At 43.8% G+C, this 24,026-nt stretch overlaps 1 long non-coding RNA gene and 1 other non-coding gene across 3 annotated transcripts; one reads left to right on the top strand and one right to left on the bottom strand.

The window, feature by feature from the left end:
• Positions 1-4,498: 4,498 nt before the first annotated feature.
• On the bottom strand, positions 4,499-4,689 carry LOC140849363 (U2 spliceosomal RNA). Its single transcript, XR_012131099.1, has one exon. It is a non-coding gene; the product is annotated as a U2 spliceosomal RNA (small nuclear RNA).
• Positions 4,690-5,554: 865 nt separating this feature from the next.
• Positions 5,555-23,079, top strand: LOC140849175 (uncharacterized). 2 transcript variants are annotated; one of them, XR_012130811.1, is made up of 5 exons: positions 5,555-5,855; positions 11,760-11,882; positions 18,248-18,886; positions 20,419-20,532; positions 22,978-23,054. It is a non-coding gene; the product is annotated as an uncharacterized lncRNA (long non-coding RNA). The 2 variants fall into 2 exon arrangements; XR_012130810.1 differs by lacking the exons at positions 5,555-5,855; positions 11,760-11,882 and having other exon boundaries at positions 15,264-18,886; positions 22,978-23,079.
• Positions 23,080-24,026: the final 947 nt, after the last annotated feature.

Genomic DNA, 24,026 nt, shown 5'->3' with positions numbered 1-24,026 from the left:
GTCTGAGGGAGGAGGAGGACGGTGCAGAAGACGGGAAGTTTGAGGTTCGGGAAAGGTTTGAGGGAGGGAGGTCTGCAGGCTGTAGCTGGTTGAGGAGATAGAACTTGACCCTTGTGGACTTGGGGAGCCACTGCGCTTTAGAGGAACAAAGGAGAAGTAGGAGAGGGAGTGGGGCAGGTGCCTTCAGCCTCTCAGCTGTTTGCTTCCTCTGAGACTCTAAACTGGAAGCTCCAGCGGTGGCACAGGGACCTCATCTTTTTAGCTGTTTTTAATTTTCAGAGTAGAGCGTCATTGCTGGTAGATGGTTCTTTTAAAAACATAGGCACCAATGGAATGAAATCACACATGGTGAGCGGCAGTAAGGTTACCCACCACCCAACACCCACACCAGGGATGTGAGCCTGGCTCTGGGCTGAGTGTGTGCCACCTCCAGGCAGCAGTGGGGGGCTGCCAGAGACTTCCAGGGCAGAGAGGGCCTGCCCACCACCCCTTTGAGGCCCTAGCACCCTCCGAGGGCCCCATCCACTAGGGGCTGGGATGGGGGAGGGACTGGGTGGGTACCAGGGTCTCCTTTGTCAGACCCAGGAAGGAGAGTGGGGGCAGCTACAGGCAGTAGGGTGGTGAGGAGTTCCCTCCGGAATCTATCCCCACACTTCCCTCCCCTCAGCTTGTGCTTGTACAGCTCCTGCACGTGCTCAGTGTGCCCATGAATTGGTTGGCTGGGGGAGGGCATTAACTGGCACCCCCACTTAAAGGGCCAGTGCCATTGTTGTCTGTGTCCCCTCACTTCCCCATCTTCTCCTGCCCACTTTCATGTGGGCAGTACGTGTGTGCCTCTCTCGTAAGGGTCTCGGGTTTGCCAGCCCCACCACCCCACATGTCCTGCCACATAGGTGTGATGCCACGGAGGGAATGGATCTATGCCAGTGAGTGTTGTGGGATGTGCGGGTGGCTTGGGCCCCTTAGTTCAGAGCCTGTCTGGAGGGGGCAGACAGGTAACAGTGCCTGGGGTGGGGATGGCAGTGGATATCTGTGTTTTTCTTTGTCCTGTGGACTGTCCCTCCCCTGCCCATTTTCTACGGGGTGTCCAGTGGTTTCTTATCAACATCTAGGATCTCCTTGGATCATTGGGTTTGTTCACTAGAAGCTGATGCCTTGCCCATCAGCCGAGGGTATATTTTGCTGACAAAGGAGTGTGAGCAACTCATGAGAAGAAATGGTTTTCAGACATCTTAGCTTAGGGAGTTATCGGGGACCCATAATGATTCATGGCTGTTTTCTCTGTTGGAGACCATCAGCTTTCTGGGGGAGGGTCATGGGAGTAGAGCAGGGGGCTGAGAGGGGATGTCTCTTTTTCATACTTACATGCACCTGTCGCTCAGTCTCAGCACATGGTAGCCATTCAATAAATGTCTTAATCGATGAACCCTACCTGATAACATTGTACAGCAATAAACTGGCCAACTTAGAAGAAATGGACAGCTTCCTGGAAAAATGCAACCTTCCAAGACTGATCCAGGAAGAAACAGAAAATCTGAACAGACCCATTACCAGCAATGGAATCGAATTGGTAATCAAAAATCTTCCCCCGAAACTCCCCCAAAACCAAACTCCAAGTTCATATGGCTTCACGGCTGAATTCAACCAAACACTGAAGAAGAGCCAATAGGATCCTTCTTAAAGTATTCCACAAGGTAGAGGAGGGAACACTTCTAAACTCACCTTATGAGGCCAGCATCACTCAAATTAGAGTCCACATTGGTTTCAAGTACACAACATAGTGATTTTAGTGATTTGGCAGTTATCTTATTAAATGTTCACCCCAACCAGTGTAGTTACTGTCAACATACAAAGATGTTACAGAGCTATTAACTGTATTCTCTGTGCTGTACTTTCATCCCTGTGACTAATTTATACTATGATTGAATATGATTACATAAATGATTCGATATCTTTAATAGATAAAGGCGTAATTAGATAATGTATTCTTGTGTGAGTTTTGGAAGATTGTGTCTTTTGAAGAATCTCTTTTGTAAGGGAGGAAAGTTTTCCTCCACCTTTTTAGGGTCCCATGCTGGGCCTCTGGTTAGACTAGGGAAGATTAACAAAGGAAAGGCACACAAATTTAATAGAAAATTTCACAGCACAGAAGGCTTTCTCAGGAAACGAAAACCTGAGTATTTTATGCTAAGTGTGATGACCATGGATAGTCGTATAGCAAGGATAGGTCATAGAGTGTGAGGTAAGGGCAGTAAATTGGAGGACACAGCAAGGCCTGCCTGTTAGGGTGCTTCTCAGCGTTCTTTCATAAGGACAGTCCTTTCCTCAAGGTGGAGGGAGGGCGCCTGTCATGAGGGTTTTATGACCGGTTTCGGGAGAGGAAGGTTAGATGGACCTTCCTCGCTGTTTTCTCAAACCCCTTCAGCTTGAAATAGTCAGTATGGCCAGGTGCTCTCTTTTGAGATCGCATGTCCTGAGCCTCGTAAGTTTTATCTAGCCCAGGTTATTAAATTTGTGAGCAGAATTATTCATTCTATTGCTTTATTATACTTCTAATATCCATGGGATCAGTAGCGATGGCCTCCCTTTCATTTCTTACATCATTTTATCTTCTTTTCTTCCTCAGCCTGGCTAGAGATTTATCAATTTTATTGATCTTTTCAAAGAACCAACTTTTGGTTTTATTTCCCCCCCGCTATTGTTTTCCTGTGTTTAATTTCATAGATTACTGCTCTAATATTTATTGTTATTTTTTTCCTGCTTACTTTGGACTTTTCTTGTAATAGCTCCCTAAAACGGAATCTTAGATTATTGACTTTAAATCTTTCCCCTCTAATAAATACACAATTCAAATCTATTGGTTTCTCTCTAAGCACTGCTCTCATTGCATCCCACACATGTTGATAACTGCCTTTTCATTCTCAGTTAATTTGAAATATTTAAAGTTTCTCTTCAGATCTTCTTTGGGCCATGTGTTACTTAGAAGTTGTATTTAATCTTCAAGTGTTTTGGGATTTTCCACCTATCTTTCTGTTACTGACTTCTAGCTTAATTCTACTGTGATCTGAGAGTATATGTTACATGACTTTTAGAGCTTTAGCTTTGTTAATGTGTTTCATGGCCCATAACGTAGTCTGTTTTGGTGAATGTTCCGTGTGAGCTTGCTTCAGAAGGATGTGTATTCTATTGCCGGATGAATTGTTCTTCACATATTAATTAAATCCAGTGGATTGGTGATGCGATTGACTTTCGCTATGTACTTAACTGATTTTTCTACCGGTTGGATTTGTCCTGAAGGGAAGCAGATTACACGACATACAAATAACGTCACTTTGGCAGGTGAATTACTTTGAGCTTGAAGGCAACCAAGACACAGCACACTCAAGACAAACTTTCACCTCCCCCTTAGCTACCTAAACTATGTACCCCCTTTATCTGATTCCCATCTGTGTCCCTTATGATAAACTGGTAAATGTAAGCAAATGTTTCTCGAGTTCTGTGGACTACAACTCTAGCAAAAGTAATCTGAGAGTCCATAGGAACCTGGTTTCCAGGCAGTCAGGAGCACAGGTAAACTGGACTTGTAATTGTTGTCAAAGTGGCAGTCTTGTAGGACATAGTGTCAGAATCGAGTTCAATTTGTAAGACACCCAGTGTCCACGGAGAATTGGAGAATCGCTCGGTGGTGTTGGAGAACACAGCAGACACTATTACAATCCCTATTTTGATACATTTAGGCCAGGCCATTTATGTTTCAAGAGCTTGATATTGATATAGTTGCACTGATACCTACCATATTTCTTAGTTTTCTACTCACCGTCCTTGCTCAATGCTTCTACATTTTCCTGCCTCCTGTAGTTTTAAACGAGCAATGGCATTTCCTATTTTCTCATTTAAAATAAACGAACTGAACTTTTTAGTGGTTGCCATGGTGCTTGCAACTGAACACGGACCCAGTGTTTTAAAACTATACAGCTTCACAGCAATACAAAGTGCTTCCTTGACATCTGCAACCAAGCCCTCAAACAGCCCAAAGCAAGCTCCTCGATACACTACTTCATGGATGATTTTCCCCTGGCCAAAAAAAACCAAACACCCTCCGTTTCACCGTCACCAAAGACTATTTCAAAGCAGCAAAAAAATAACGATTCAGACAAGACAATCATAAGTCCCACAGGAACCGCGGGGAGTCGCCCCACACTATTAACAAGAAAACCTGCTGCCTCCCAAGCCCCTGCGTGTTTACACACTGTCCCCGAGAACTAACCCCCGTGCATAGACAGGCTCGCTTTTACGGTTCCCTCGGAGTACATACATACATATGTATTATGCTATACCGCTGGAGTACAGAGCGTTCGCAAATCTACGGAAAACCACATCCTCATCTGAATAGACAAATGAAAAATTCAGCTACTGCAAGCTTTCACTAACAATACAATACAGTCTTCTACAGCAACCAACACTTGACTTTTTTTTGACAATTGCTTAGTTCCCCAGGTAGGGGTGCACCGTTCCCGGAAGTACTGCAATACCAGGTCGATGCGTGGAGTGGACGGAGCAAGCTCCTATTCCATCTCCCTACTCCAAAAATCCATTTAATATATTGTCCTCGGATAGAGGACGTATCAGATATTAAACTGATAAGAACAGATACTACACTTGATCTTAGCCAAAAGGCCGAGAAGCGATAACTGCACAAGCCCCTTCCCCGCTACACCCTACCTCTCACACTTCTTTCTGCTCACGATGAGAAACCTCGCCATCAGCCAAAGGCTGAGTCTCTTCGCGAGACTTGACAGCGTATTACAGCCCCACAATCTGTACCGCTGTTTCACTTATTTGGGGCTTTTACGCTTTTGGGTTTTTTTGCTCCCATAGCTCCCAGAGGAACCAGCCATTTAAAATTTGCATATCCCGCCCTTCCCGCCTTCGGTGCCCGCCCTCTCGTCTGGAAACGGAAACGCGCGTAGCCACAAAGCTCTTTCAGCTTCGTTTCCCTGGAGAAGTGCTGGAGCGGGAATAGACACGAACAGCTTTATGGGATTTTTCAAATGTACAGCAACGTTGAAACAGGTTTACCGTGAACGCTCACCACCTAACATCATTTGACCGCCGTGTATTGTATATATGTACACATACACAGGCGCAGATACAAATACGTCCGTCCCTCTCTGCTTTTACCAACCTGCCTTGCACGGGAAGAAGTGTTTTTAAAGAGATGAGTTCAGCAACCCTTTCCTCTCCCTAAAGGTTTTTCTTTCTTTTCTTTTCTTTTTCTTTCTTTTCTTTTCTTTTTCTTTCTTTTCTTTTCTTTTCTTTTCTTTTCTTTTCTTTTCTTTTCTTTTCTTTTCTTTTCTTTTCTTTCTTTCTTTCTTTCTTTCTTTCTTTGTTTCTTTCTTTCTTTCTTTCTTTCTTTCTTTCTTTCTTTCTTTCTTTCTTTCTTTCTTTCTTTCTTTCTTTTCTTTCTTTCTTTCTTTCTTTTCTTTCTCTTCCTTCCTTCCTTCCTTCCTTCCTTCCTTCCTTCCTTCCTTCCTTCCTTCCTTCCTTCCTTCCTTCCTTTCTTTCTTTTCTTTCTTTTTTCTTTCTTTCTTTGTTTTTCTCTTTCTCTTTCTTTTCTTTCTTTTCTTCTTCCTTTTTTTGAGCGGTTCTATCTATAAATGTTTGGCTTTTTAAACAGAATAAAACTCATTCCATCTCGCAATTACTCTTGCGTCCCAACAGCGGACCTTAAGAACTTGTCGACACCAAAGACCTCCAGGGAACACGCCCACAGAGAAACGGGTTGCGTTTCTCTCTTGCTGCAAAATGAGAGGACCGACGCCATGGCGAACCGTGGGGCATCTCCGTGAGAGGGGGTCAGGAATGGCTCATTATATACAGGATGCGGGCTTGTGTTGGGCGGGGGAGGGTTGGGAGAGTTTAAGTAAGAGGGGCCTTTCTCTGGATGTGAAGGCTCGCAGATTTTGCCACCCCCCGGGAAAATGGCGCTTTGGCCTAAGGATTATTTTGAGCTGAAGCAGATAGGAGAAAAGCTAGCTCTCTGCCCTCCCTCCCCGCCATTTGCCTAAAAGCAGGGCAAAAGTTGGCACAGAAGTTAAACAATCACTGGCAACCCTAGAACCCTTATGAGCCCAGAGACTGGCACCAGGGGACTCTACGTAACAAACTTTACTGACTAGTCCTCATCTTCTATTATTCCCCCCTTACGTCTTCCCTCCCACAGTTCGCCACCCTAGGAGCTCAAAAGTCCTTTTCCTTGGTCTTGTCACTTCTCCGGACAGTAACTGGGTTGCTAGGTTTCTTTGTTTGTATAAGGCTATATATACATATATACATATCTGAGTTACTCATCCCTGAGTATATACAACGCTAATCAATTTGTCTTTCTCCTGTTAAACTGTCTTTTGTTACGAAGCCCCAGCCTCCGACAACCTAGAAGGGTAGAAGGGAAAAGATATTTCTCTTCCCCTACCAGGGGCTCTCAGGCACTTGGGGGTAGGTAATTCTGTGACTGGGTAGCTGAATAAATCTTACCCAGAAGGAGGGGAGGGGTCGCGCGAGGCCAAAGCTGTCATTGGACAGCATACAGGGAGTGAGTGTTTGGTAGATTTTGTTGTTTGGGCCATTTTCTTTCTTGCCTGAATTCGGATGTGACTACGGACTGGTCTTGTGTCTGTCTTGATCCGTTCACGGCCACAGAATGGCCTTGTCTGCTGTTGATGTTGAAAACAAGTGAAGGGAAACCTCGCTGCAGATGGAGCGGGGAAGCCCTGAAAGTGGGAGCTCTCACCCACGGAGCCCTCGCGTCGCAGTCCGCAAGTCTGCACAACCAGCAGGAAGAAGGAACATGGGAATTATTTTGACAAAGGGACGACACGTTTCGCACAGGAACTTTATCTCCTGCCTCCGGAGGAGGCGGAGGACGAGGACGCCTCCTTGCCGCACCGGCAACGCCTTAACCCGCTGCTCCGAGCCAAGGAGAAACCGCCACCACCCTGGAACTCCTCCTAAAACCTAGGAAAAGCTGACCTTCCCTTCGTCTCCTTGGATCTGCTTGTGGGGGGATTGCAATTCCTCCGCTATTCTTGAATATGCTCATTTTGAATGCAAACATTCAGCAAAGCATAACATTTCTGGAAGATGCCCTTGAAGGTTTATGTACAAAGAACTGAAATTTCAAGTGGTAAAATCAAACATCATTCCTTGATAGACTATATTTTTGCATCTAAAGTCCAGCTGTTGTACTAATGAGACTCACAAACACTTTTAAAGAGCTTCCTGCATGTTAGATACTTTTCTGATGCTTTTTGTTATGTGTATTACCCCATGTAGTACTCAGAATCATCTGAAATAGGTACAGATAGTATTCACATATTTTACACGTAAGGATACAGAGGTGCAAAGAGGTCTCAGTAGCTTGCTGTAAGGCAACCACTCTCTCTGGCTGCTTTTAATTGACTGTCCTTATCCTTGATCTTTGCCATTTTAATTAGTACATGTTTTGGTGTGGTCTTCCTTGGGTCCCTTGTGTTCGGATTCATATTATTTTCTCTTTGCTCTTTAAATGTCTTTATTGACCCATGGGTTACATCAAGGTGTATTTAATTTCCACGCTTGAGGTCCTGTTTTTTTTTTAACTGTTTTGTTACTGATTTTAAGTTTATTACTCTCTTATCAGAAAACATTTTGTATGAATTGCAACTTTTTCACTTGTTAAGATTAGTTTTATGACCCAGTATATGATCTCACAGTGTATGTCATAATGCACACTTGAGAAGACTGTACATTCTGTGGCCAGGCCACATACTGGAATGTCATCAGGACCTGGTGGTTGGTAGTGTTGGTCTATGGTGGTGGTGTTCCAGTTACAGACTTTTCTCTTTCCAGTTGTATCAATTTTTGCTTCCTGTAATTTGAAGCTCTTTTGTCAGGTGAGTATACATTTAGAATTTGATGAATGGAATCGTAACATTATGTAATGTCCCTTTTTACTCCTTGTAATTCTCCTAGCTCTGAAGCTCTGAATATTTTGTGTGGTAGTAATATAGCCTTTAGCTTTCTTTTGTTTAATATTTTACATTTCCCTTAATAGAGGTCAGATTCTCTTAGCTTTCCATCATCTAAGTCTATGTCTCTCTCTCTCTCTCTCCCTCTCTCTCTCCCTCTCTATTACTTTTGCATTCGTTCCACCAAACTTTTGCTTAGATAAAGGATTCTCTTCTTGGTTGGCAGTTCTTTACTTTCCTCACTTTAAAGATACTATTGAACATTCTGTGGCCTCCACTGTATTTTACGGGGAATTCTGTGATCATTCAAATTTTAGTTTATCTTTGCTTTTTAGCATTATGACATGCCTAGGCCTTATCAGGCCTGTTTATTACTGATTTTGAGTTTACGCCTTATTAGGCCTAAACTCTTTGAATTTGCTCTGTTTGGGGCTTGCTGAGCATCTTGAATCTCTAAATTTACATTTTTGTCAAAGCTGAGATCTTTTCTGCTCTAAGAATTGTTTTATCTAAAAAATAAGACTTTCTTTTTTTTATAGAACACCTCTAATGTGAAATTTAGACAATTTGGTAGTGTCCCACAAGTTTCTAAGGTGTGCTGAATACTGTCAGTCTCACTGCTCCATTGGCAGTGTTGAGTAGTGGGTAAACCCTGTTAGACACGGCCTCTTCTGACGATGCCGCACCACCTAGTGACAGCTTCCCCGCTCAGCTGACCCAGCTCTCCAGCTTGCGCCACCCTGCGTCCCCCAGACACCTGTACTGTCACTGTGCCTTGTTCTTTTTGGCAGCAGTTCGCTGAAGGCTGTGCTGCGGGGGCTGAGGCAGTGGTAGCCGGTGCCTCCTTGAGGTCTGAGACTGAGCCACCACAGTTTGTCATCTGGGTGGGGGAGGCAGCTCTCTATTTCTTCTTGATTGAGTTTTGGTATTTTATAAGTACCACTACTAAGTAATTTGCCTTTTTCGGCTATTTTATCAAACTTTCTATTTTAGAGCTATTGATTGTATTTCCTTATCCTTTCAATGTCTTTGGGAATATAGTGTTATGCCCACTTTAGGGTAATTTGCTCTTGTCTTCTTTGGTTAGCTTGGCAGAGTTCTTTCAGTTTTATTGACTTTTTCTCCCTACAAGATTGGTTTTTTTAGAATCCTTTATCTAAGCAAAAGTTTGGTGGAACGAATGCAAAAGTAATAGAGAGGGAGAGAGAGAGGGAGAGAGAGAGAGAGAGACATAGAGAGACTTAGATGATGGAAAGCTAAGAGAATCTGACCTCCATTAAGGGAAATGTAAAAAAAAGATTTTCTTTTTTTATAGAACACCTCTATTGTGAAATTTAGACAATTTGATACTGTCCCACCAGTTTCAAAGGATATATTCATTTTTTCCAATGTTTTTTCCTGTCTTTTCTTCAGTGTAGATAATTTCTGCTGCTCTGTTATCTTCAAGTTTACACACCCTTCCATCATCTCTGTTCAGTGGTTGAGCCCATGCAATCTGTTTTGTAATTTTTTATAATTATGTTTTTCAGTTCTAAATTTCTCAACATGGATTTTTTTTATAGTTTTTATTTTTCTCTAGAAGTTTAGTCTTTCCAATTTTTAAGAGTATTAAGCCCTACCACATTTAATATGGTTATAATAGCTGCTTTAAAGTCTTTATGTGATAATTACAACGTGAGGCATCTCAAAATAGGCATCTGTCCCTTCTTTTCCTTGAGAATTTGTCACATTCTCCAGTGGCGTGTGTATGTGTGTGTTGTTTGTTTTAGCATGTGCAGTAAATTTTGGATTTTATTCTGGCCATTTTGAATATGATCATGTCATTTCTGAGTCATGTTTCTATAGCTGCATTCAGACCATTTACATTTAGGGTGATTATGGATAGGTATGTACTTATTGCTATTGCAGGCTTTACATTCGTGGTGACCAAATGTTCAAGGGTAACATCCTTACTATCTAAGAGTCTAATTTAACTCACTTAGTATGCTATTACACACACAAGCTAAAGGTTCTTTTTTTTCCTCTCCTTTTCTTCCTCCTCCATTCTTTATATTTTTTGGGCATCGCATTCTGTACTCTTTCTCTGTACATTTTTATTACCTCTGGTGACAGCTATTTCACCTTAGGAACACTTCCATCTATAGCAGTCCCTCCAGAATACTCTGTAGAGACGGTTTGTGGGAGGTAAATTCTCTCAGCTTTTGCTTATCTGGAAATTGTTTAATCCCTCCTTCAAATTTAAATGATAACCTTGCCAGATAGAGTATTCTTGGCTCAAGGCCTTCTGCTTCATTGCATTAAATATATCATGCCACTCCCTTCTGGCCTGTAAGGTTTCTGCTGGGAAAGCTGATGATAGCCTGATGAGTTTTCCTTTGTGTGTAATCTGTTTACTCTCTCTGGCTGCTTTTAATAGTCTGTCCTTATCCTTGATCTTTGTCATTTTAATTAGTACACATTTTGGTGTGGTCTTCCTTGGGCCCCTTGTGTTCGGAGATGTGTGCACTTCCACGGCCTGAGAGACTGTCTCCTTCCCCAGATTGGGGAAGTTTTCAGCAACTACCTCCTCAAAGACACTTTGCCTTTTTCTCTCTCTTCTTCTTCTGGTACCCCTCTAATACAAATATTGTTCCATTTGGATTGGTCACACAGTTCTCTCAATATTCTTTCATTCCTAGAGACCCTTCTTTCCTGTTGCTCTCTCAGTCTTTCAGGATTAGTTGTGTTTATTATATTTTCATACTATATGTGGTTTTGGGAGGAGGCCTCTGTCTCATCTCTCACGCTGCCATCTTCAAACCAATCCTGTCAGTAGTGCGGCTTCTTTACACTAATGTTGTACTCTCTGAGGGCAGGGGTCAACTCCTCCATGGTTAAGTGTACTCCCTTCATTTTGTGGTGCTGCAGAGCATTGTGGGCAATATCTGAGATGAGTTTATGGGCAGCTAGGGAGATGAGCTGAATTCCATGTGTGTTCAAGGCCTCAAAGCCAGCATGGTTCAGGCAGTATCCAGTCATTACATCTGGGAATAGAGATGTGGCATCCTCCAGCTGCAATCAGGAAGTCCACTAGGGGTATGCTGAACACCGTCGGCCTCACTGCTCCATTGGCAGTGTTGAGCAGCGGGTAAACCCCGTTAGACACGGCCCCCTCTGAGGATGCCGCAATGCCCAGTGACAGCTTCTCCACTCAGCTGAGCCTGCTCTCCAGCCTACGCCACCCTGCGTCCCATGCCCCCTGCTGTGCCTCCAGCCCCAGACACCCATACTGTCACTGTGCCTTGTTCTTTTTGGCAGCAGTGTGCTGATGGCCGTGCTGTAGGGGCTGAGGCAGTGGAAGCCGGTGCCTCCTTGAGGTCTGAGCCTGAGCCGCCACATTTTGTCATCTGGGTGGGAGAGGCAGCTCTCTATTTCTTCTTCAGTGAGGTTTGGTGTTTTGTAACTACCACTACCAAGTAATTTGCCCATTTCAGCTATTTTGTCAAATTTATGAGTTTAAAGCTGTTTATTGTATTTCCTTATCCTTTTAATGTCTTTAGGCATATGGTGATATGCCCTCTTTTGGGTAATTTGCTCTTGTTTTCTTTGGTTAGCTTGACAGCATTATTTCAGTTTTATTGACTTTTTTTTTCCCTACAAAGAACTAGCTTTTGATTTTACTGATTTTGTTGTCTAGTTTCATTGATTTCCATTCTGTTCTTTAGTATTTCCTTCTATATTTAGCTTTGGTTTTATTTGCTTTTCTCTTTCTAGATTTTTAAGATGGGAGCTTAGATTATTCTTTGAAGTTTTCTTTCTACTACCAGCAGCAGCTTGCCCTCGTCCTCTTTTTCCGGCGCTGGCTCATCACACTCACCACTCCTCTCTGGCCTTTAGGTAAGTTTTCCCCCCGGAGTGGGTCGCTCTTCCCTGAGCTATCGCAGTGCCATTGACCATGATCCTCCGGCAAGGCCCTGATGCTCGGGGATGAGGAGGGAACGCTCCCCGCCTCAGGCCTTCACAGCTGCGGCGGACCCTCAGGCCCCTCCTCCAAAAGCCATAAATCCCCGCCTCAAGCCTTTATGGCTGCGGGAACGCTCAGGCCCCTCCTCCGACAGTCATAAACGCATTCACCATCCCTTCCATCAGTGCTGAAAGTTTTTAAGCAAAATTTCCCCAGGGTGGGCCACTCTTCCCCGAGCTATCGCAGTGCCATTGACCGTGATCGTCCGGCAAGGCCCTGACGCTCGGGGATGAGGAGGGAACTCTCCCCGCCTCAGGCCTTCACGGCTGCGGCAGACCCTCAGGCCCCTCCCCAAACAGCCATAAATCCCCGCCTCAAGCCTTCACGGCTGCGGCCGACTCTCAGGCACCCCCCTCCAACAGCCATAAACGAGGTGACTCCTTTGTGGATGAGAACGCTCCCTTTCCCCCCCTCCTCCTTCTGCTCCGTCCGCCGAAAATGCCTAGCGCTAGGTACCTCGTGACTCCGGCACTCTGCCTTCTTAGGGAAGTCTGGGTGACGACCCACACTTCCCAAGAAATTCTGACTCATATACGAGTTTCCGCAGACCACCAAGGATCATCGGGGATGCCCTTTGTCTCCTTGTGGTCTGCTTCCAGTCCGAGGATCTCCGTTCATCTTCCCCTGTTTGTCTCCTTCTCTGTCCTTTAGCCATGGGAGCCTCCTCATCCCTCCCTGAAAGTTCACCTCTTGAATGCCTGCTTAAGCATCTGGCTACCCTCTCCCTGATGCCTGATATAAAACCAAAACTTCTCCGTAAATATTGCTCCCAAGATTGGCCGACATACCCCCTAGACAATAAAAACCAATGGCCTGCAGGGGGAACTCTTGATCCTAACATCACTCCCGATCTTTTTAACTACTGCCAGCGCCTGAAAAAATGGAAGGAGATTCCCTATATCAAAGCTTTCCGCCTCCACCTCTCCCCGCCCCCTCCCAAGTTCTCCTAGCCTGCAAGCCGCCGCCCCCGCAGAAGCCTCCCTGTTCACTCCCTTCCCCTTCTTCTCCTACAACAGCCCTTCTCCCTTCCTCCCCAACCATCTCCTCCCCCATCTCACCTCCTCCACCTTCATTCCCTGCAGATTAAGCCTGAGCCTTTCAGCCCCCCTTTAACTAGGTCCCAAGAGCCTCCTCCATCTTTGCCCTCATCACCTGTTTCTCCCCTGTTAGGGACCGCCTTTGTCTTCTCACATGTTTGTAGGGCTAATGGGAAAGCACCTTCCCCCATGTCTGAACGCAGCATGGGAAGGCACAAGCTAGAGAACAACCGGTGCAGTCCTTAGAAGTTATCTGTCCACAAAAACATATCTTGCCAAGACTCCTCACTCTGAAAATAGGGAGACCTTGAAGATGTGTAGAAACACCGCCCCTGCTTCTAAATATGCCCTTCCCCCACTTGCAGATGTGGCAGGAATGGAGAACAAAGAACATTCTGTTTACGTATTCCATAAGCAATTAACTAGAGCCCTGCTGCAGCTCAGTTAGTAGAGAATGGGACTCTTAATTCAGAGTCATGAGTTCAAGCCCAACTAGAGCGGCAGAAGTAAGCAGCTGGGCTGCTAGCTGGCGACATGTGGGTCCGATTCTATCTTTCTTTATTTTCTTTGCCCCCCTTCTGCACTTCAGGACCTGCTCGACCAGGCACGGCTAGACCGCGTCACTCCCCCACAGACTGAGCCAGAACCCTTCAGTCCCCCTCAGACTCAGTCCCGAGAGCCTCCCAAAATTATCGCCCCCCTCCGGGAGGTAGCAAAATCTGAAGGCAGCGTGCGCGTTCACATCCCTTTCTCCTTAAGAGATTTAGCCCAACTAGAGAAACGCCTAAGTTCCTTTTCCACTGATCCCATGACATACATCAGGGAGTTTCAATAGATCTTCCAGTCTTACAGCCTCACACATCATGACATTTTCATGCTCCTGGCCAATACTCTCCTCCCTGAAGAGCGTAGACGAGTTTAGGACTTCGCCCAAATGCAGGCTACTGAAACCCACAGGACTGACCCCACTTATCCCCCTGGCCCCACTGCTGTCCCCGAACAAGACCCACACTGAAATTATAACACCACCATGAGTCTCCGCTCTCGAGATATTTTTGCCTCCTGCTTAATAGCAGGTCTGAAAAAGGGCAGCTTGTAAAGTAGTCAATTTTCAAAAGCTCCAAGACATAATTCAAAAGAGAGATGAAATCCCCTCCGAGTTCTTAGACAGACTCACTCAAGCCCTATTACAGTATACCAGCCTGGACGCAGAAACACCTGAAGGAAGACATGTCCTTATGACATACTTCCTAGCTCAAGGCTACCCTGACATTAAAGCTAAACTCAAAAAGTTAGAACAGGGCCCCGCTACTCCACAGACTGAGATCCTAACAGTGGCCTTTAAAGTCTTCCATAAGCGGGAGGAGGAGAAAGAATGCTGTAAACAAAAGGCTGATCAGGCCAATTTCCAGATGTTGGCCCAGCTGATAAAACCACAACCTGGGCGCCCCTCTACAAACAAGCCCCCCCAAGAGCTTGTTTCAAGTGCAGAAAAGAGGGACATTGGTCAAGGGCGTGCCCCTCCCCCAGATCTCCTACCACCACATGCCCCAGATGCCACAAAAAGGGCCACTGCGGGTCTGATTGCCCAACCACCCGAAGGGGAGGCTGGACGAACAACCCCCATCCTAAGCCCTCCGTAGTGGAGCTGGCAGAAGAAGATTGATGGGGCCCGGGGGCTTCTCGCCCGACCATTTCTATCACCAAACAGGAGCCCAGGGTTACTCTAACAGTAGACGGTCACCCCATCTCCTTCCTCCTAGATACAGGAGCCACCTTCTCAGTCTTGTGAGAATACCGGGGCCCTACCACGCCAGCCATTACTCCTATAGTCAGAGTAGGAGGTAAACAGATTTTCCCATAAAACCCCCCACCCACCCTTTTATGCACAATCCAAGACAATCCCATACCTTTCTCCCACTCCTTCCTGGTTATGCCCCAGTGTCCCATCCCTTTACTAGGACGAGACATCCTTTCCCTCCTCCACGTTTCCATAACTATATCCACTCCCACAGCCTCCAGTACTCCCTTTCTGATGGCCCTCATAGCCGATGACCCCCCTCTACCCAATGAAAGCTCCGGTTCTGCCCTCATACACCCTATAAATCCCAAAGTTTGGGACATTACAAGCCCCTCCGTGGCCCTATGTCCCCCTGCCTCTATCAAATTATGTGACCCCTCTCAGTATATCTGTCAGGCCCAATACCCACTAACCACTTCAGCCCTCATAGGCCTCCAACCCATCATTCAAGCAGACCCACTCACTCCCCATTTAATACCCCCATATTAGCTGTTAAAAAAACCAATGGATCTTTCCGCCTTGTCCAAGACCTTCGCCTCATCAACATAGCCTTTGTCCCTATCCATCCCTTAGTTCCAAATCCATACAGCCTCAGCATCCCACTTCTCAGTCCTAGATCTCAAAGACATACCCCCATATTAGCTGTTAAAAAAACCAATGGATCTTGCCGCCTTGTCCAAGACCTTCGCCTCATCAACATAGCCATTGTCCCTATCCATCCCTTAGTTCCAAATCCATACAGCCTCAGCATCCCACTTCTCAGTCCTAGATCTCAAAGACCCATTTTTCTATCCCTCTAGACCCCTGCTCCCAAGATTTTTTCATCTTCACCTGGACGGACCCATACACAAGATATTCTAAACAACTCACTTGGTCAGTTTTGCCACAAAGCTTCCGAGATAGTCCCCATATTTTTAGACAGGTCCTAGCTCAGGACCTCAAACAGTTTCATCATGATCACTCCAAGTCCACCTTATAATACATAGACAATCTTCTACTCTGCAGTCTCTCGTGGGAACAGTCTCAACTTGACACTGCCTCCCTACTTAACTTTCTAGCTTCCAGAAGTTACCGAGTATCCCCCGTCAAAGCTCAAATCTCTTCCCCTCCTATCACTTACCTCAGATTCCTTCTATCTCAACAAAGAAAGTCCATTACCTTAGACAGAAAATGGCTCCTCTCTGACCTGCCCATTCCCAAAACCAAGACAAAAATCCTTTCCTTTCTAGGCCCTTTCTAAGCCTAGCTAGATATTTTAGAACGTAGATCCCTAACTTCTCCCTGCACCCTGTTGGCAAGACCCCTATACAACCTCAGCAAGAGCCCCCCTAAAAAACCATTATCCTCCTCACCCCGACACTCCTTCATTAAGCTCTGTCAAGCCCTTGTGGAAGCCCCAGCTCTCCATCTTCCTGATTTGTCGAAGCCCTTCTCATTATACATTCATGAGAGGTCCAGTCAAGCTCTAAGAGTCCTAGGCCAATATTATGGCCCATCCTTTGCCCCCCAGTAGCTTATCTCTCCAAGCAATTAGACCCCACAGTTCAAGGATGAGCCCCCTGCCTACGAGCATTAGTCGCTAGACAGCTCTTGCAGGAAGAAGCTCATAAACTGACATTCAGGGCGCCCCTTACCATTCTGTCCCCACATCACCTAAAAGATCTCTTAACCTACAAAAGTTTACAGACTCTCCCTCCGTCCAGACTCCTGACCTTACTGTCCTCTTTCCTCCAAAATCCCGTTCACCCCCTTTGCCATCCATACCCGAATCATGACTTTTTCCTCCTTTACTGCTCTCTCGCCTTTTTTTCCTCATTCCTATTGTCTTCCCCACCACCCCAGCCTCCTTTGTATGGCGATTCAAAGTCAGAGAGACTTACACACAGCATCAAACAAAAGTTACTGCCCTATTGCCACACCAGACTGCCCTCTGAAAAGCTGCTCTGAGCCTTTATACCTCCACTTTCCTCCCTCCACCGAAGTGTTCACTAGCAGCTACCCTTATTCTCCCTACCTCTGCTTCCTCTATGACCAAAAACAAGCCTATTGCAGGCGATGGCCAGATACCTACGGGAGATGTCCCTACTGGTCTTGCACCATTCACTACATAGGTAACTTCCAGTACCCACAGTATTACTCCTCCAACCGTTTCATGAAATATTCCAACAGCTCATTCTCCTTATCAATCCCAGATCCCTGGGACTCTCGATGGGCTGCCAGAGTCACAGCCTCAGTTTACTACGGGGAGTCCTCGACCCCCCACGGTACCCTTCATATCTCTCGAAAGTATGTTCCCTCTCATTCCCAGATCTCTCAAGTTGCATCAGATAGCAGACATTCCGAAAAAGTCATTATCCAAACTCTTGACGGCGCCTCTTCATCTTCTTATCCCCACCCCTCTTCCCATTTCTCCTACTCTTCATTACAGCTCATTCAGGACACCACCATCTTTCTCAACCACACCCTTAACACAGCCAATTGTTTCTTGTGCGCATCACTACAGCGCCCACTGCTGGCCGCCGTGCCCCTTAATATTTCCAACTACTCCTTCCATGCAAAAAGACAACCCCTCTGCCCCCTGGCAGACATACCCCTATGGGAACCAGAATATGCAGATAATCTCACCATCCACCACTGTGTAGGCCCAACTCCACCCGCCTCCAGCGCACTTCACTGCCTCTCTATCTACACCCCTACCTCCAGCTCTAAGACTTTTACGCAACCGGGACACTTCTTTTAGTGTAATAGCAGTCTTTTCAACTCACTGCCTCTCAACTCCGATACACCCTGCATTCTCGTCACCCTAATCCCACAGTTAACACTTTACAGCATGGCAGAATTTCTTGAGCTCCAACCTCCCTTGCCCTCGCTCACAAAAAGAGCTGCTTTCCTTCCCATCATGGTCAGTAGCTCTTTGATCACCTCAGCCATTGGGGCAGGGTTTTCGGGAGAAGCCTTGGGTCACTCTCTATAGGCAGTTAGAGATCTCAACGCCAAACTTGAGGGAGCCCTGACATCCACTGCCGATTCTCTAGCCTCTCTCCAAAGACAGGTCACTAGGCTAGCTAAAGTCACCCTTCAAAACTGGCAGGCCCTAGATCTGCTTACAGCCGAGAAGGGCGGCACCTGCGTCTTCCTCTGGGAAGAGTGCTGCTATTACATCAACGAATCTGGCATTGTAGAAACTGACATTACCAAACTCACTGACCTTGCCTCCAGTCTCCACTCTGCTTCCAATTCCAACCCATTCTTGTCAATACTAACAAACCCCCTCCTCACCTGGCTCTGGCCCATTGCAGGCCCCATAATAATCATTTTCCTCGCCTGTCTCTTCTTACCCTGTATAATAAAGTTCATCAAATCCCAAGTCGGAAAAATCTCTAATCAAGCTTTCAACCAGCTTTTACTCAGGAACTACCAGCTTCTGGCCACAGAAGATCCCTCACCCTCACGTGACCTCCTCACCACACGCTGAGATGGACCCCTCTCTCCACTGGAAACTGTTCCTGGAAACAATAGCCGCAGACGCCTGGCTCCTGACAACCATATCCTCTTGGCCAACCTATAGTTACAGGGAACCTTCATTGATTTCCAAACCTGAAGAAGTCCACATCTACTCGTCCTTACTGCGGGGAGTCCTATCAACCCTTTCCTCCCAATCCTCAAGCCCTCACTCCCTTCTCCGCCCCTGTTCAGCAGGAAGCAGCCAGAGAGAAAGCAACGTCCACAAACCCATAGAGGAGAAAGGGGGGAATGAAGGGTCCCCACCAGTAAGATGGCAAACTTCCGGCTTCTCTTCGGGGTCCTCAGTTCCCGCCGGCACCACCTGAAGCCCAATCACCTCTCACCCCCCTCCCAATCCCAGCACCTAGCCAACAGCCACCAGCCCCGTAGAAGTGACACCTCAATCAATTCATGCCCCCTCCTATATAACCCAGCACCTTTCCCTAATAAAGCGGAACTCTCCAGTGAATTGCTGCTATGTGTCGCTCCTTTCCTTTCAATTAGCCTACTTACATTCCCGTGCCATGATCCATAGGTAAGTTTTTTAAAAATTACCACATATTAATAAGCAAATTTATCAGACCTAGAATTTACTAATCCTGAAAGCTTTGTTGGCTTTAGCTAAATAAAAGTATTCTGGAGTTTTACAAACTCATATTTTTTTAGGTTATCTATGTCTTAAAATGAATATACTAATCTATATGATGTCTTGGTTGAGAATAATTTTTATCATTTTCTACACATGCTGCTGGGCTTTCCGAAGTATGTGCACTTTATAGATTTGTGATAGAAATTCAGTTATAGAAAAGTTTAATTTGTGAAGTGAAAAAGATGACAGGGATTATGTATTCTTACTTGTTCATTTTACAGATGAAGAAAGTGATGCCCCAATTTGTGACTCACTTCTCAAAGCTGATGAAGCAAAATAGATTAGACTAGAGCTGACCTAGATCTTTTGTCCTCCTGGTGACTCCTAATGCCGGATTTGTTCCATTGAGTCCATGACACAGACAAGTGAAAGCTACTAGCATTCTATGCTTTTGAGATAATCCTTGATAATCCTTGATAATGGATAGTAATTTAAAGATTAAACCATCATAAACTACATTTTTAGCATTGGCATTGGTTTTGCCTATTTTTAGAAGGAAGCTAGCATTTTTTAAATTATCTACGTGAACCAGACAATACAAAGTAAACATATAGTAGAGTCATTGCAAATTAATGGGTATCAGTTTTTTAGATGAGGATAGTAAGGTCCAAGAGAAAAATCCACATGCATAGTAAATAAGAGAATGAAAGAGTTGGAAGCAGAATGTAAGGTCTCCTCAACTTCAAAGAACCTTCCATTTTTAAAAAAAAACAAATGGAAGAAAATGGATTGACCTAATATTACATCCATTATAATTCTGTATAGTATGAGTTGGCAAGTGCTTAGAAATTTCTTTCTTTTTGAATGTTATGGTGCCCATTGGGCATACAATCCCATTATAATTTTCTTAGTTCACATGTACGTTGCTGATTTAGAAAAGAGCTCAAAAGTAAATTTAATTTGGGATCATTGATATTACCTTACCCATGTGTTTCAGTTTTCATTTCATATTTAGGTAGGAGAACTATGCTAAAATTTGGAATGATATGAGTAATTTTTAAAAAAGCAAATTTGGGGCATCAGGTTCTTTTATTTCCATTTTATTGTTGAGGGTATACTCATAAATCCTACAGTCTTATAAGAATGTTCACCTAAATTTTTTAAACCATTACTTGTACCAATAAACAGGCACTCAAATATCGAGTATGTGCTATTAATTACCTAATTTTTTTCTTCTGTTTCTACTGGTATTTTATCTTCTCTTTTAGAAACTTGTTACTATATACTTATAGGAATTCTGTGTATCTCATTTCTTAGTTGGGATCTTAGCTCTCGTTATCCCAACTGAGAGATTACCCAAGGCCTTAATGATTCTGATTTCTCCTTCCCTCTTTTATACATTTTTATATGATCTTTATCATTTTCAGTAGAATCTTACAAAGGAAAGACAAATAATTTTCTGTGTTCCTTAAACCCAGAGACGTCAAAGGAGGAAATATCCTTCTGACACCAGGAGGCCAGGCGAAACTTGCTGACTTTGGATTTGCTTCCATGGCCTCTTCTGCCAAGTCTTTTGTGGGGACGCCGCATTGGTAAGCATGGTCCTATCTGGTATTCATCCTCATAATTGAAATAGGCAGTGTGTGCTTGTCCTTTTATCAGGTGCTTTATGTTTCTCTTGGAAATACAGGGCTGCTTTAGATATTCCTCTAAGCACTGTAGTTTCAGATACAGATTTGGAGTGCTGCCTTTGTACCTCCTATTGTATCATTTGTCCCCCCTACGGTTCTTTCCTGTTATCATCTACATCATGTATTGGGGGTAGGAGTGAAAAAATTTAATTGTTTAAGAAGGGAGAAGATAGAAATGCTAAGTGGAAATTTTCTTTAGATTTGTACTTACTGTGTGTCAGTATCTTCTGAATAAGAGTCCCTGAAGACTGGTAGCTGATCAGGAACTTTTTGTTTTCATTTTTTATTGTGGAGAATTTCAAGTATACAGGGAAATAGACAAAAATATAACGAAGGCTCACACAGCGGTCAGCTCAGCCTAACAGCACTACCCCAGGGCCTGGCTGCCCTGTGTACTTGATCTTCTTGCCCTCTCTCCCACCTCCAGTTATTTGAAGTGACTTCTAGACATCATCTAATTTTATTCATAAATAATTCCATATTAATGGCAGCAAGTCTGAAGGGAATAATTTTCCACATCTTCAACTTCCATAGATGTCCTCTCTCTGTACATGCTGAGAAGTGTCTCAGGTCTACTGCATCTTCTTTTCCACCTACGTTTCAAATCTCCCAACTCCCAGTTTGTTAAAGAAAGGCTTCTCACCCATCCTGAATAGTAGAGTGATGCATTGTTCTGAGAATTAAAAGCCTCAAACCATCACCAGAGGGACAACTTGAGAACACGTAACATCTAGAATATATAGCATCAGAAATATTGAAGAGCTAGGACACCAAGTTTTGACACAGGGCCTTCTGCCTTCACAGTCATCTCTCCTCAGTTCCTTTGGCTCCTTGCTCTTTGTTTTCCCCAATTATCTTTCCTCCCATCTTCTTTTCTAGTGAATCACAAATGATCTCATAACCGGGACAATTGTCATGAGGACACACTAACATGTTATTTACAAAGAAAAATGAAGTTTGGCATTTCCTGACAGAAAATCTGATTTGAATGGTTGATATGGCCGTGCAGACTGGGTTTGCTAATTAGGTTATTATACAGCAGTGTTTTCAATGAAATGAATGAGTGAGGTCCTCAGCTCCAAGTTGTAAATATCTGTAAAGCACATATACAAAATAATGTATATACATATGTGTGCATTATATCCTTTGCAACTATTAAGTTTATAAAATTTAGATACTAACTCAAAAATGTACAAGCAGATACATTTTTAAAATAAATTCATTGAAAGTAGGAAAATAAAATGTTTGAAGACTACTGCTCTGTATGACCAAAAATTTCTTATGTAGAACCCTAGTTTAGATATAATCCTCTTCCCCTGTATAAAAAAAGGGTTCTGTGGACAAATAATGCTTCCTAATCGTCCCCCTCTTTACAAATCAGTGATCAATGTTAGATACTAGAAAGGAGCTAGAAAGTTGTGCATTAAAAACAAAACTACTTTTTTAACTTTGTTGAACTTAGTGACGTCCCAAGCTTACCCCAACATCTTAACACATTAGAAGCCCTCTATTATTGGCAATTGCAAGTTATATATGTATTAATTTGTATATGGTATATTAGGAACACAGCACTATGTACATATTTACATACTTTTACACACAGGAACACACATACGCCTGGTGACAATGTTATTAAGCAGTCAGAAACTGTTCTAAATGTTTGTCTGTGCTTAACAAGTACAAAGGAAGGATAAGGTGAAGCACCAGTGAGAACATTAGAGTCTAGCTGAAGATGCGACTTAGCGTTTCATTTTATAACCAAGACGCCCCCAAAGTTAATAATTGTATGGTTTATTTAGTTGTGAGTGGCTGTCCTAGCCACTTTTATCACAGAACACTACGCCCATTTGCAAAAAAGACCGACAAACCGCTTATTCATTGTTGCTTATTGTGGCAGATATTTTCTCAGCTAAATGTAGTGAGTTTGTTTACTTCAAGAAAACAAGTGCCAGTGATAAAATGCCCTCTTTCCATCAAAATTTAGACGTTTGTAATAAGATGCTGAAACCAAAATGTTTGAGAACTGCTGACATAGAGGCTATACAATATTACAATCTGCAAACTTGAATTGATGCAGAATACAACCCTGCTCTGGGGAGTCTTTCCTCCAGGATGCTGGCACGTGATCATGAAAAATGGTGAGAATAAGTGTAACACTGTGTGTGCAATGGTAAATATTTACCTCACAACCTGTAATGCATTTATTTCCCATTGTAAGAATTCCTATGTCCGGATATATCATCTGGAATTCACACAGGGATTCTCCATGTGGATGGTCATTACGTTTTTAAAGAACAGTATACTTTTCTTTTCTTTTTTAACTTTAAGTAACATTTTATGTTTTAGGATGGCCCCAGAAATAATTTTAGGCAGGAATGAACAACAATATGATAACAAAGTCGATGTATGGTCTCTTGGAATAACATGCATTGAACTAGGTAAGCATTACTCTTTATTACTGTGTAGTAAGTTTTGATCAATGTTTTATCTCAATTTCTGTACCAAATTACAGATTTTTATTTTTATGTCAGTGTTTAAGGGGAGCAATAAATCTATCAAGGTTGTCATTTTGGTTATTTGGCAATTTGTATATATATATATATATTAGTTTAGGTATATTATATTTGCTGTATTAAATTAGGTCTAAAATAGTTTCTACTGTGGTATTAATTTTGAGTTATCTGTGTCAAACATTTAATGAGTATTTGTTAAACACCTAGAATATGTCTATGGTTATAAATTCACCCTCTATGAAGGGTCTCTAAAGCATTCATTAATTACTTACCACTACTTAGGTTACTTAATACTTCATGTTAGGTATGAGGATTAGATTATCAGGCTGCATACCTTATTGTACAGTTTGGGTTTTTTTTTTTTTGTTATCATTAATCTACAATTACATGAAGAACATTATGTTTGCTAGGCTCCCCCTTTCACCAAGTTCCCCCCACATACCCCTTCACAGTCACTGTCCATCACAGTAGTAAGACGCTGTAAAATCACTACTTGTCTGCTCTGTGTTGCACAGGCCTCCCCGTGCCCCCACACACTCTACATGATAATCGTAATGCCCTCTTTCTTTTTCCCCACCCTTATCCCTCCCTTCCCACCCATCGTCCCCAGTCCCTTTCCCTTTGGTAACTATTAGTCCATTCTTGGGTTCTGTGATTCTGCTGCTGTTTTGTTCCTTCAGTTTTCCTTTGTTCTTATGCTCCACATATGAGTGAAATCATTTGGTACTTGTCTTTCTCTGCCTGGCTTATTTCCCTGAGCATAATACCCTCTAGCTCCATCCATGTTGTTGCAAATGGTAGGATCTGTTTTTTCCTTATGGCTGAGAATATTCCATTGTGTATATGTACCACATCTTCTTTATCCATTCATCTACTGATGGA

This window comes from Manis javanica, chromosome 4 (genome assembly GCF_040802235.1).
Source record: "Manis javanica isolate MJ-LG chromosome 4, MJ_LKY, whole genome shotgun sequence".
Classification (NCBI taxonomy): Eukaryota; Metazoa; Chordata; class Mammalia; order Pholidota; family Manidae; genus Manis; species Manis javanica.
This window is presented reverse-complemented; position numbering and strand designations above follow the sequence as displayed.